General features: G+C 34.9%; 1 protein-coding gene across 1 annotated transcript in view; it reads right to left on the bottom strand.

The window, feature by feature from the left end:
* Positions 1 to 7,603, bottom strand: part of MMRN1 (multimerin 1) — a 72,075-nt gene extending 64,472 nt beyond the window's left edge. The window contains exon 1 of the mRNA XM_032332891.1: positions 7,518 to 7,603. The gene's annotated coding sequence lies outside the window, so the exon portion shown is untranslated. The remainder of the gene's footprint in view (positions 1 to 7,517) is intronic.
* Positions 7,604 to 12,278: the final 4,675 nt, after the last annotated feature.

The following is a 12,278-nucleotide window of genomic DNA, read 5'->3' as shown; positions in this document are numbered from 1 at the left end:
GCCTTTGGCTCAGGTCATGATCTCAGGGTCTTGGGATTGAGGTTGGGCTCTCTGCTCAGCAGGGAGTCTGCTTCCTCCTCTCTCTGCCTGCCTCTCTGCCTACTTGTGATCTCTGTCTGTCAAATAAATAAATAAATAAATCTTTAAAAAAAAAAAAAAAGGAAAAAAGAAAAGTGTGACCTATAGTTAAGAAAGAAAACATCAGGGGCACCTGGGTGGCTCAGTCATTAAGGGTCTGCCTTCAGCTCAGGTCATGATCTCAGGGTCCTGGAAATCAAGCCCCACATCGAGCTCCCTGCTCAGTGGGAAGGCTGCTTCTCTTCCACTCCCCACTGCTTATGTTCCCTCTCTCAACATGTTTCTTTCTATCAAATAGATAGATAAAATCTTAAAAAAAAAAAACAAAAAAAGAAGAAGAAGAAAGAAAACATCAATAGAAAAAGATTCAGGAAAGACTGAGTTATTAGATGTATTAGAAAGTCAATTTAACATAACATGATAGAAGGTGGTAGAAAATCCAGGCAACATTTCTCACCACAAAGAGAATTTCATCAGAGATAAAACTGTTAAAAAATTAAATGGAAATGCTAGATATAAAAAATATGACATCAACAATAAAGAACTCATTTGATAAGCTTAATAGCACAGTGGAAATATCAAAGAAAGCCATCAACTAATTTAAAGACAGGTCAAAAAAGAAATTACTCAGACTGAAAGACAAAAAGGGTAAATGTGTAGACAAAAGGAACAGTGTCTGAGATCTGTGGAACACTTTCATACAGTATGACATACATCTAATTGAAGTATATAAAGATAAAAATAAAGGAGTAAAGAGAGATTGGGACTAAAGATAAATTTTGAAAGATAATGGATTAATATTTTTCACTATTTTTCCAAAATCAATTCAAACACTCAAGAAGTTCAGAAACCCCTAAGAAGAAAATTATGCCTGGACACATTACAGGTGAAATCACGAAACACCAAAATCAAAAAGCAAAAGAAAATATTGAAAGCACTTGATAATTAAAAAAAAATCATATTACATAAAGTGTAAAACAATTATGGCTGACTTTTCATTAAATATAGTTAATGCAGGTTGAAGCCAAAAGACATCTTTAAACTATTCAAAAGAAAAATGAATCTGTTAATTTAGAATTATATTTTGAGTAAAAATATTCTTCAAAGTAAATGGGAAATAAAGACATCTTCATTAAGCAAAACCTGAAAGAATTTGTCTCCAGAAAATCTACATATCAATATAGTGACAATTTAAATGACATGAATATATTTCTTTAAAAAAACCTTATTAAAAGTGATAAAAAAGTACATAAAAGCAAAAATCTAAAAGGCTCCATTCATGATAAAAACTTTCCAACAAAGAAAACTGCAGACCCAAATGGCTTCCCCAGTAAATTCTATAAAAAATTTAAGGAAGAAATATGACAAGTCTTCATGAAGTTTTATCAAAAATAGAAGAAGAAATAATATATCCCAGCTCAATCTATGAGGTCAAAAAAACCCAAATACCAAATATTATAATACCAAATATTTTAAGAAAAATAAAACCATAGATTAATATCCTTCATAGACATGAAAACTAAATATTGTAAAAGGCTACTATATCATGACCACATGAGGATTATTCCTAGAATTCAAGGTTGGTTTACATTTAGAAATCAAGCAATGTAATTCACCATATTAGCAAAAGAAAATAAATTAATTTTTAAAAAGTATGAGTTTAAACGAGTACAGCAAAACACTGAACAGAATTAAATACTGGTTTATATTAAAATATCTCTGCACATTAGAAATACAAAAGTATCAACAAAGCATGTGCTGATAACATCTTTACCAATCACAAACTTTAAATGCTTTCCCCCCATTTAAAAAAACAAGCAAAAATGTTTCTTTGCTCTTACAGCTTCTGCTCACAATTGTGTTGGAAGTCTTGGCCATCACACGGCAAACAAAAGAAACAAGAAGCAGAGTGACTGGAAAGGAAAAAGCAAAATGCTCTTTTATAGAGATCATATAATTATGCATATAGAAATTCCATGAAATCCTCAAAAAAAAAAAAATAAAGAAAGAACCCTCCTAATCAGTGAATTTAGGCCAGTTCACAATCTAATGAGTGGAAAATAGTCAAGAAATTTTTAAAAGAACTAAACTGGATTGCTCACACTATCAAATTTTAAGTTTTAATCTACAGTAGTCAGAACAGTATAATACCGATTCCAAATAATGTAAGAGTGAGCATTTTCTCCAAAAACAGAACACCTGAAGAAAAGTGTTGGCCCAGAAATCAATCCACACTGATTTTGGGTAAAAGCACTGTCAATTCAATGATAATAATAATAAAAAAACTTACTAGATTTTAGATTTATTTTATTTATTTATTATAGATTTATTTTTAAAAGATACTGGAGCAAATAAATACACAAATTTTTATTTTATTTTAAAAGATTTTATTTATTTATTTAACAGAGAGAGAGATCGTAAGTAGGCAGAGAGGCAGGCATAGCGAGAGGGGGAAGCAGGCTCAATAGGACACAGAAAGCATGCACCATAAACAAGGTGATACATTGAACCTCTTCAAAACTAAAAGCTTTAGCTTTTTTTTTTTAAGTTTTTATTTATTAATTTGAGAGAGAGAAAGAGAATGAAAAGAGAGCATGAAAAGGGGGGAGGGTCAGAGGGAGAAGCAGACTCTCTGCCAAGGAAGGAGGTTGATGAGAGACTCCAGGACCATGACCTGAGCTGAAGGCAATTACTTAACCAACTGAGCCAAACAGGGGCCCAAAGCTTCAGCTTTTTAAGGACACAATTAAGAAAATGAATAGCAAAGTCTGCACTGGATAAAAATAACAGGAATTTAGATATTTGAACAAATTACCCATCCAGAAAATAAAATGAATTCCTATAAATCAATTATAAAAAGACAAATAATCCAGTTAATAACTTGGCAAAAGCCCTTTGAATAGACACATAACAAAGAGATACAAATGGTACACATGAAAGGTGTCCTACATATTCTGTTATCAGAGCAAAGCAAAGCAATTAAAACCATAATTAGATACTATTTCTCAGACATTAGAAGAACTAGAAATAAAAGAACAACAACAACAACACCGCCACTAAGTGCTGGAAGGGAGTAAGGCAATCAGAACTCTCACATTCTTCCAGTAGAAATGTAAAATGGTACCACCACTTTGGAGAACTGTGTGGCAATTATGAAGTCACAAGTGATGTGGGAAGCAAAGGCAAAAGAAATGAAGCTTCAGTTAAAATCCCCTTACAGCTTGCGGCCCTCGATACGCACCTGAAACATGCAGAGTGTGACCTTCCTCAGGGCTGCTTTAGTGCCTTAATGTTTAAAGTAAACTTATCCTAGCAGCAGCTGGCCCCTCAAGGTCCTGAAAGCCTTGCTTCCAGATTCCTTGGAGACTTGCGCTATTCCTAACCCCCACTAATTTAAAAGTATATAGTTAGTCACTCTTTAAAATCTAGGTGCTCTTTCTGCTCACAGGTCCTGCCCCATGAATAGGGAAGGGGTTAAGGTCTAAGCAGGAGAGATAGGAGGCCCCTGACTTCCTGACTGGACACCCGAAACTATTCCCTACCCAATATGCAGGTGTAAACGTTGAAACAGAGCAGAACAAGGGATAAGGGAACAGACTAAGAATAAACCAAGACTAAAAAAGAATAAAATGCTGATATATGTAATAACATGAGTGAATCTCTCACTCAATCTGTTGAGTGAGAGATATGAAACAGAAAAGAGTACCTATGTTATAGTTCTATGTATATGAAGTCCAAGAACAGGAAATACTAATTTGTGGTAGACATCAGAAACTAGCTTCCTCTGGAAGTATGAGGATTTATTAGCAATGGACATGAAAGATCTTTCTGAGATGATGGCAATATTTTACATTTTGCTTTGGGTTGTGGGTACTGAGTATATACAACTGTCAAAATCAGTGAATTGAACATTTAAGAACTGAGCATTTGGTTGTATGTAATTTACACATTGATTTTTTAAGCGTAAGAAAAAGAACATAATAAACTTGAAATCAAGAATGTGGCTCAGTGGGTTAAGACTCTGCCTGCGGCTCGGGTCATGATCCCAGCTTCCTGGGATCGAGCCCCATATCTGGCTCCCTGTTTGGTGGGAAGCCTGCTTCTCCCTCTCCCACTCCTTCTCCTTGTGTTCGTTCCCTCTCTTGCTGTGTCTCTCTCTGTCAAATAAATAAATAAAATCTTTAAAAAAAAAAAAAAAGAATGTTTGCCCCCTTTTAGCAGTGAGTTGATTTTTCTTAAATCAAGTATACAATCTTTCCTTTTCGAAATAGAACAAATCTAATTCTTACATTCTTCTGTGGAGCAGAGATGATCTCTAGGACAGGAAGTCAACTTAGTTCAGCTTGGTATTTACCAAAAATTTCATATGCCTGGAACATGAAACAGATGATAAGAATACAGTGGCACACTAAGAAAACTTCACTGTTAGAATCAGGACTAAAATTTAGGTTTTCTAAAACCAAATATAGAAAGTAGTCTTTCTATACTTAACTCTGTCTTCATAATATATTCTCTTAAAACCACCTACACGCAATCAAATTTAAAGCTTAAACTGTTCTAATTTTATTAAGGGGGGATAATGTTAAAGTACTGTTTCAACAATAGATACATTTACACACACATACACATATATAAGTAGTTACATATATCCATATATATATTTACTGTTAAGCCAAAATATTGGTAAACATGGTTAAATATCAAGAACATGAATTTATTAAAAAACAGCAACAATGAAAACCTAATACTAAGTAGCTGAAGAGCAATCCAACAATTATTATTATTATTTTATCATGACAAAACCCACTTATTGTAGAAAAATGAAAAACGAATAGTATTTCCCCCATCTTGTAGAATTAAAGAAGAATGCTCATTCTACTGAAATGTTGTAACATATAGATATCATCAAAATATGAGAGTATTCTTTCTGCAAGATATACTTTTCTTAAGCAGCAGGAAATGGTTCATGTAATAACAACCCAAATTAAATAAATATAGCTTAAATTTAGAGATATATCAGCTGCTGACAAACTCTCATTAGTAATAAATTTAGGAAATGGCCAGATGTCGTAAACAAGTGTTATAATCAGAACAAAAATAGCTCACAAAACACTCCACTTTCATCTGAAGTATTCTTAGTAACTTTGATGCATAACTTATTACATCCAGTTCCTTCATTAGTTCTATCATTATTGTTCAGTTCTCAAAAGTTAAATCATAAATTGAAATATAACCCTGTGGAAATGGATTTAATGTATAATTTGTAATAATAAATCAATAGATTGAAGAAGGTGTACAATACTTAACTGGGTAGGACTATGAATCAAAGCTAGATACACCATTACTAAAGTTGGAGTAAGAGTACTGATTAGAATGACATTTTACATTTGTCCTGGGCAACTCTGACAAACACAAAACCACCTTTCATTAATATTCTTTTCTCAGACCTTCATTAAAAAAAAAAAAGGATAGAAGAGACAAACAGTTTATTCATATATTATCGTTCACACAAAATGAGAACACTTGCCTTTAGAGGTAGAAGAACTCTTTCTTAAAAAACAAGAACACCCAACATTAATTCTCAAATTTTAGAAATTTTGTATGCCATGACTTAGAGCCACATTCCCTTGAAGTCCTTTAATACTTTATAATGAGCAGTTCCTAAATTTAAGAAATATGTTAAAATGTGTCTGCTTCAAATTTACAGTGAAATTTTAGTTTTAAAGTACATATTTGCTAGATTAGAATTTATAATTAATTTAAATTTAACTAGATGCTAGCAACACACCAATAAAATTAAGAAATTACCTCCATTGGTAGTTACAGTTTGTTACTGATCTTACTGTATGCAAATCTGTGTATCACTGGCTAAATTAAAGAAGCAGAAAAGGAAATTACTGCTTGAAGCACTGCTATGAATATAGGCAAAGAAATTCTCCAGATTTTCATTGAAAAAAATCAATAAATAACCTTCCTTTAACTTTATCAGTGCTTCTGCCTTCAAATCTCAAGAGATAATAATCTCGCTCCCAAATACATCTAGCCTAGTGAACACAGTTTCTATCTTATTTTCATGGACCACTTTCTTCTGAATCCGATTTCACTATTCCTTTGAGAACTATAGGCAGGGTAGTGTAGAAAGGGGGTAGTCTGTCCAATGGATGCAAGTTTGAACCTGAGATTTTTTTTCTCATCCTGTTCTGTCATGTACCACTCTTACGGTTTAGACATGTCTTTTGATCTCACCAAGCTTCTGTTACCTCCTCTGTATTCTTCCTCCAATGATTACATGGCTCAGGGCCTATGGGACCACTTTATACAATGAAAAGTCATATATTGGTAAAAATTGGAATATTATTATCTCAAGAAACCAGAGCTATTCTTTACCAATCCTACACTTAATTTCCATTTCTCTTCCCAAGGCAAAAGACTGGACCCACCTATTCTTGCATGTCTTTAAATCCTTACTCTTACTCTACGCACTAGAAAGTCTTCTGTGTGGCTACTCTGTTCTAGAAACTCTCAGGGGACAGATCTTAGGCCAAAAGAAGGACAGATTAACGATGATTTGACTTCTCCAGACAATTATAATGATTGTTAGCTCATTATGCACTGATTCTATGCTAAGTATTGCATTGAGTGGCACATAACTATATTAATCTTGTTTCATTTCTCAAACAACTTGTGACATTGTGATTCATGATACCCATTTTACCAGGAAATCAAGTAACTGGCCAAGGTATGTCACTGAAAGCTGACAGATGCCATTTGAATCCAGACTCTTTAAGTCTACAGCTTCACCTAAACCCTTTTCCCAGGATAACCGATCTCACCTAGTTAGATTCTTAATTTTTGTTAACAATAGAAGTCAACTTCTGTGACATTAGGAAACTAGTACAAACAGCCAACACAGGGCTTGGTTTCAAAAGAAAGCAGCCATATTTGCAAATGCATCGCTTGTCTTCCCCTGTGCTTCTATATATGGAGCAATCAGAGTATCTGTAAAGTTTAAGCAGCAACATACTACTTCCAAAAAAGTAACAGTTTCACAAAACAAAGTCTGTTGATTTAGTAGACGATTTAGTTTATCAACTAAAAGAATAGCTTAACAATTGACCCTGCCATGAGGAATAATAACATTCCAACAGTTTCCAATATAATGCTTTTCTTCAGGCTATTTTCGTAAACATGGTTAAATTCTGCCAGAAGATTTTCCCCACACCCATTCCTACGGGGTTATGATGTGTCACACATTTTAAAGGAAAGTACAAAGTTTAAAATTCTTTTCCATTGTTTGTTACACAAAGTGCTAACACTATTAATACTCAAAATAGACCTGTAATCTCATTAGAAGCAACAATAGCAAACTCCTCTATCTTTACTTTTTTTTTCTTTCAAGCAGAATGTTAATTAAAAAAAAAGTCATGGGTCGCTCTTACCTTAATATCCTTTGCACATGATGTATACTAGACGCTAACATGTGGAAACCTCTGTGGGCTTCTCTTTAGGCTGTCTCCAAATGTTCACTTATTTGCAGAAGCAGAGAAACGGGAGCTTAAGAGGGGCAGAGGGAAAAAGCACCCTTACAATGGCCCTGCCATTATTCTCTCTGTGAATGCCTAGCAACAGAAGCCCAGAGACCAAGAAACTAAGATGCCTGAGGGCACTGACCCCAGCCGGCCTCCTGTCCTTTCAGTTGCATTTGATCCGAGATTCTTACTAAAAAGTGTTATCTAAGCTGAAGGTTTAGTCACCACCGGTGATTAACGTCTTCCAAATAATGCAAGACTAAGACTTTTCTCAATATTCTTGATGGCAATATATTTTGTTAATTAGTAATATTTAAGCCTGTATGGAAATGGGCATAATCTATAAACATAGTTATTAAGATTTCGACTTTTAATTTGATCCCATTTAGGAACAAGAAAAACAGTAATGGAAACCAGAGTAAACTGCTCTTAGTTTTTTGGTTCACACCATTATTGCAGCCCTGGGCTACATTCCTGAGAGCATTTCATAGTCAGCCACACCTCAACGATAAGTCTATTCTAATTCTTTGCTAGAGCATTCTATAGTTTCTTGTACAGCTCCTGTGAGTGGGTGGAAAATGAGTTCTTGGAAGTCTGCATCTCAGACAGAATTTTTCTAGAACATAGATTTGAGTCAGCGGAATCCCTTCACTCAGTTTCTGACATTTGTCACCTTTCTTTTGAGTAAACAACTCTTCTGCAACCCAGTGGGAAGACCTCTGCTTTGTTGTCTTTTAAATCCTTCAGGACTTGTCTGGCATAAGATAGGTAGGTGATCAATAAATATATGGTGCCTGCCTCTGTAGCTAAAAGTAGTAACAGCTTTGACGTAAGTTTGAGTTCTTCCTCATACATAATTTGCTCCCTTAGAGATTTTTTGCTCCAATCAGCCAAGACCCCCCAACGAAACACATTGTTCATTGTTGAAAAACAGTCTCCAGATTTTAGGGCATATACATATGTCTGTGTGAAACATTTTTGAAAGTTTAGATGCATATGGGTGGAAATGTCATTGTAACTAAATTTCAGTGGGTTTTTAGTGTCTGCTTTTGAGGCATGTATTCCATCAGCTACCTAGCTTTTAGGAAATAGGTAGAACCATAATATACTATCATTAATCTCTCACATGAAGCAGTTAAAAATTCTATTACAAAATTTTATAAAAAAAGTATTGCTCCCAGCTGTCCTCTATGCGCCACTAGCCTGTACTATTTAAAGTCTGGGAAGAAAACTCCTGAATTACCTTATAAATATATTATCTCATCACAAGTAGAATGAATTAAATCGTGAATCATAAGTAAATAAAAATATTCCTGCTTTGACACTAATGTCTGACTTAATTACATTGTAAAATAATGGATGAATATAATTCCATATAAAATTTAAAAAGAGGCAAAGGCATTTGAAACAATTGTTCACTCTAAGAAAAATATAAAATTATTTTCATAGAAATATATAAACAGAAATATAGGAATTCAACAAAAATATTGTGTGAGCATGATGCACAGTATTGGGCATGACAAAACTGAGGTTCAACTGTTCGAATTATTCTAGTAAAGTTAGTATCTTATTGAAATTTTTAAAAAGTGAAAACAATATTTTTAAATAATTTAGTATGCAGCATATTATATGTAGTGTCTATGTATTGTTATGTATATACTATATCATATCTATGCATAATATTTACATGTGTACATGCATAAGCTAGTATGTAACATATAGAATATATAAATAATTATGTGTGTGTATATATAATATACATATTTGTAATGGGAGAGCAGAGCATGTTTGTGTGTCTTCTAAAAAACTGTAATGTAAGATGAAGGAATAAGACTTTCATTAAAAAAAAATTTATATAGGGGCGCCTGGGTGGCTCAGTGGGTTAATGCCTTTGCCTTAGGCTCAGGCCATGATCCCAGGGTCCTGGGATCGAGCCCCATATCAGGCTCTCTGCTCCACAGGGACCCTGCTTCCTTCTCTCTCTCTGCCTGTTTCTCTGCTTACTTGTGATCTCTGTCTGTCAAATAAATAAATAAAATCTTTAAAAAAAATTTATATATATTTATTTGAGAGAGAAAGAGAGCATGAGCAGTGGGAGGGGCAGAGCGAGAGGGAAAGAGAGAAGCAAACTCTTGGCTGAGTGCAGAGTTTGACAGGTGACAAGGCCAGGAGAGATCCCAGGTGGCAACACTGTGACTTAAGCCTAAATCAGACACTTAACTGATTTAGCCACCCAGCACCCCAAGGAATAAGCATTTTAAAGAGCCAAAAGAAAGTAAAGTGACATGGGACTCCTTTAGACATTACTTTTCTTACATATTCATTTTCATTAAATTTATGTGCATGTGTGTATATGTATGGAGACAGAGAATCTCCTTGTGGAAAATTAACTTCATGAGTCAAAATTTTTCTCTTTTTATCTGATCACTGTATCTCTAGAATAATTGTGAAAGCAATTTTCAAAAGTAATGTCAAGTTAGGACACCTGGGTGGCTCAGTGGGTTGTCTGCCTTCTGCTTAGATCATGATCTCAGGGTCCTGGGATCAAGCCCTGCATTGGGCTCCCTGCTCAGCAGGGAGTCTGCTTCTCCCTCTCCCTCTGTTCTTACCCCTCTCTGCACACCCCACTCCTGCTCATGCTCTCTCTCTCAAATAAATAAATTAAAAATCTTAAAAAAAAAAAAAAAAGTAATGTCAAGTTTACTGAAGCCTTCTCAATCCCTAAATACTACTTTGTCTACTGCAACCAGGGATAATTTATGTAAAATGCTAATCAGATTATGTGTGTTCTCCCATTTGTTAAATTCTGGTCTTTACCATTGAGCCTAAAATGCAAACCAGATTCTCAGACCCTAATGATCTTATTTCAGTCTCACCTGACAGCACTCCCTTCTTTGCTTACTATGTCTCAGTCATGCTGATGTTCCTTCAGTTCACAAATGTGTTACTTTTTCATTAAAAGGTAATGACAAAGTACTTTGTCATTTGGGGCCCCTTGTCTAGAAAGGAGGCTCCTTGTCTAAAAATCTGTCTTCCTGTCTTCCCAAGGTTGTTTTCTTCTTATGATTAAATCTCAACTTATATAGTTCCTTCTCCCCTACAAGTATCTCCTTCAAATATGTATTTCACAATTAGTTGTTCATTTACTGTTCATTTCCTTCCTACCACATATCACAATTAGCTGTTATTTCATTTATTTATTTGTTTTCAATCATTCTCCCCCAAATGAGCCACTAAATTCCATGATGGCAAAGAAACATGTTAATCACATTCATTTATTTTATCTCATTGCCTCACATGGTATCTATCATATGGTAGGTTTTTAATAAGAATTTTAAGCGAGTGAATGAAAAGTAACCTCCACATACCCATAGTTCTTTATATGTATTTTTCTTTAAAGGTTTAATACTTTCTACTTGTGTTAGAGCTATCTGGAATGCAACTGTAACATAAAGTCCTCAAATGTCTAGGGCAAGATGTCCTCTTCTCCATTTCCATAGCACAGATCTGCAGCGTGCTGTGGAAGACACTGTGATATGCTGTGGAGGGGTTCCCCTTCAGGAATAAAGACTTCATTTTCCCAACTGCTGGAAGACAGGCACCACCTTTCTCTGGAAATTCTCTCAGCTGAAAAGAACTGTCTTGCTTAGTGACGTACCTCCTTCCAGCGCTAGCCTGCAACAAGTGACCAAAGTTGAAATATGAAGATTCAGGTTCCTCATGCTGGTGAGGGATAATTCTGAATGGGGTTGACCTAGGTCTTCACTGGGATTAAAGAACAGCTCAACTTGTCCCTCAACCCACAGCAACCTTCTGTAAGTCAGGAACACTCTCTAATAAATTTCTTTGGAAGTAATCTCCATCGAATAATCTGTTTCCCAGAGATGTTGAACTGTAAGTCTGCAAATATTTATTTCCCCTTTTCCATAGCAATAGAACCCCTTATTTTTAGATGAAAGAAGGCCACATGTCCTAGTATTCCCTGCAGGCAGTTGTGGCCATTTAGCGGGTGGTAAGCAGAAATTGTGTGTCCATCTGCCAGAAAATGTTCTTAAAATAATGTATTTGCCTCTCTCTCTGCTCCTTCCTTCTTACTGGATGGAATACCTGGAGTTCTGGCAATCACCCTGAATCATGAGAATAACTGGGAGACAAAAATCCATGTGGGGCAAAGCTTTAGCATGGAAAAACCTGGGTCATGGACATTGCGATAGATCACTCCAGTGCTGGACAGATCATGTGCAGACTTCCCGAATACAGAGAAGATTAAAATTAAACTTCTATCCAGTTTAAGCCACAGTTAATGGGGAATTCCAGTGATTGGCATCCCGCCTAAATGCTAACTAACAGAGTAAGTGACATAGAGCTTCAGAAGTTGTTTCGAAAGTTAAATAAATAAATAATTACAAGACAGTTACCATTTTTAGGCAATTTTTCACTGTGAATATGATTAAGAGACAATGGGAAAACAGAAGGAGGCAAAGATACCTTAACAATGAGACTATTCCATGAATGGTACCTTAACAATTTATATCCGAAGGCTGAAAAAGAAAGCAATAGAAAATGTTATGCTTTGATTTAAATGACCTTAAGTACGACTATTAAAAAAATGTATTCTCTTCCCAATTCCCTAATTTCTCTCTTTGCTTGAATTTCTACCATTAACATGAT

This window comes from Mustela erminea, chromosome 2 (assembly GCF_009829155.1).
Source record: "Mustela erminea isolate mMusErm1 chromosome 2, mMusErm1.Pri, whole genome shotgun sequence".
Taxonomy (NCBI): domain Eukaryota; kingdom Metazoa; phylum Chordata; class Mammalia; order Carnivora; family Mustelidae; genus Mustela; species Mustela erminea.
Note: the sequence above shows the minus strand (reverse complement) of the source record. Positions and strands in the feature narration are given on the sequence as shown.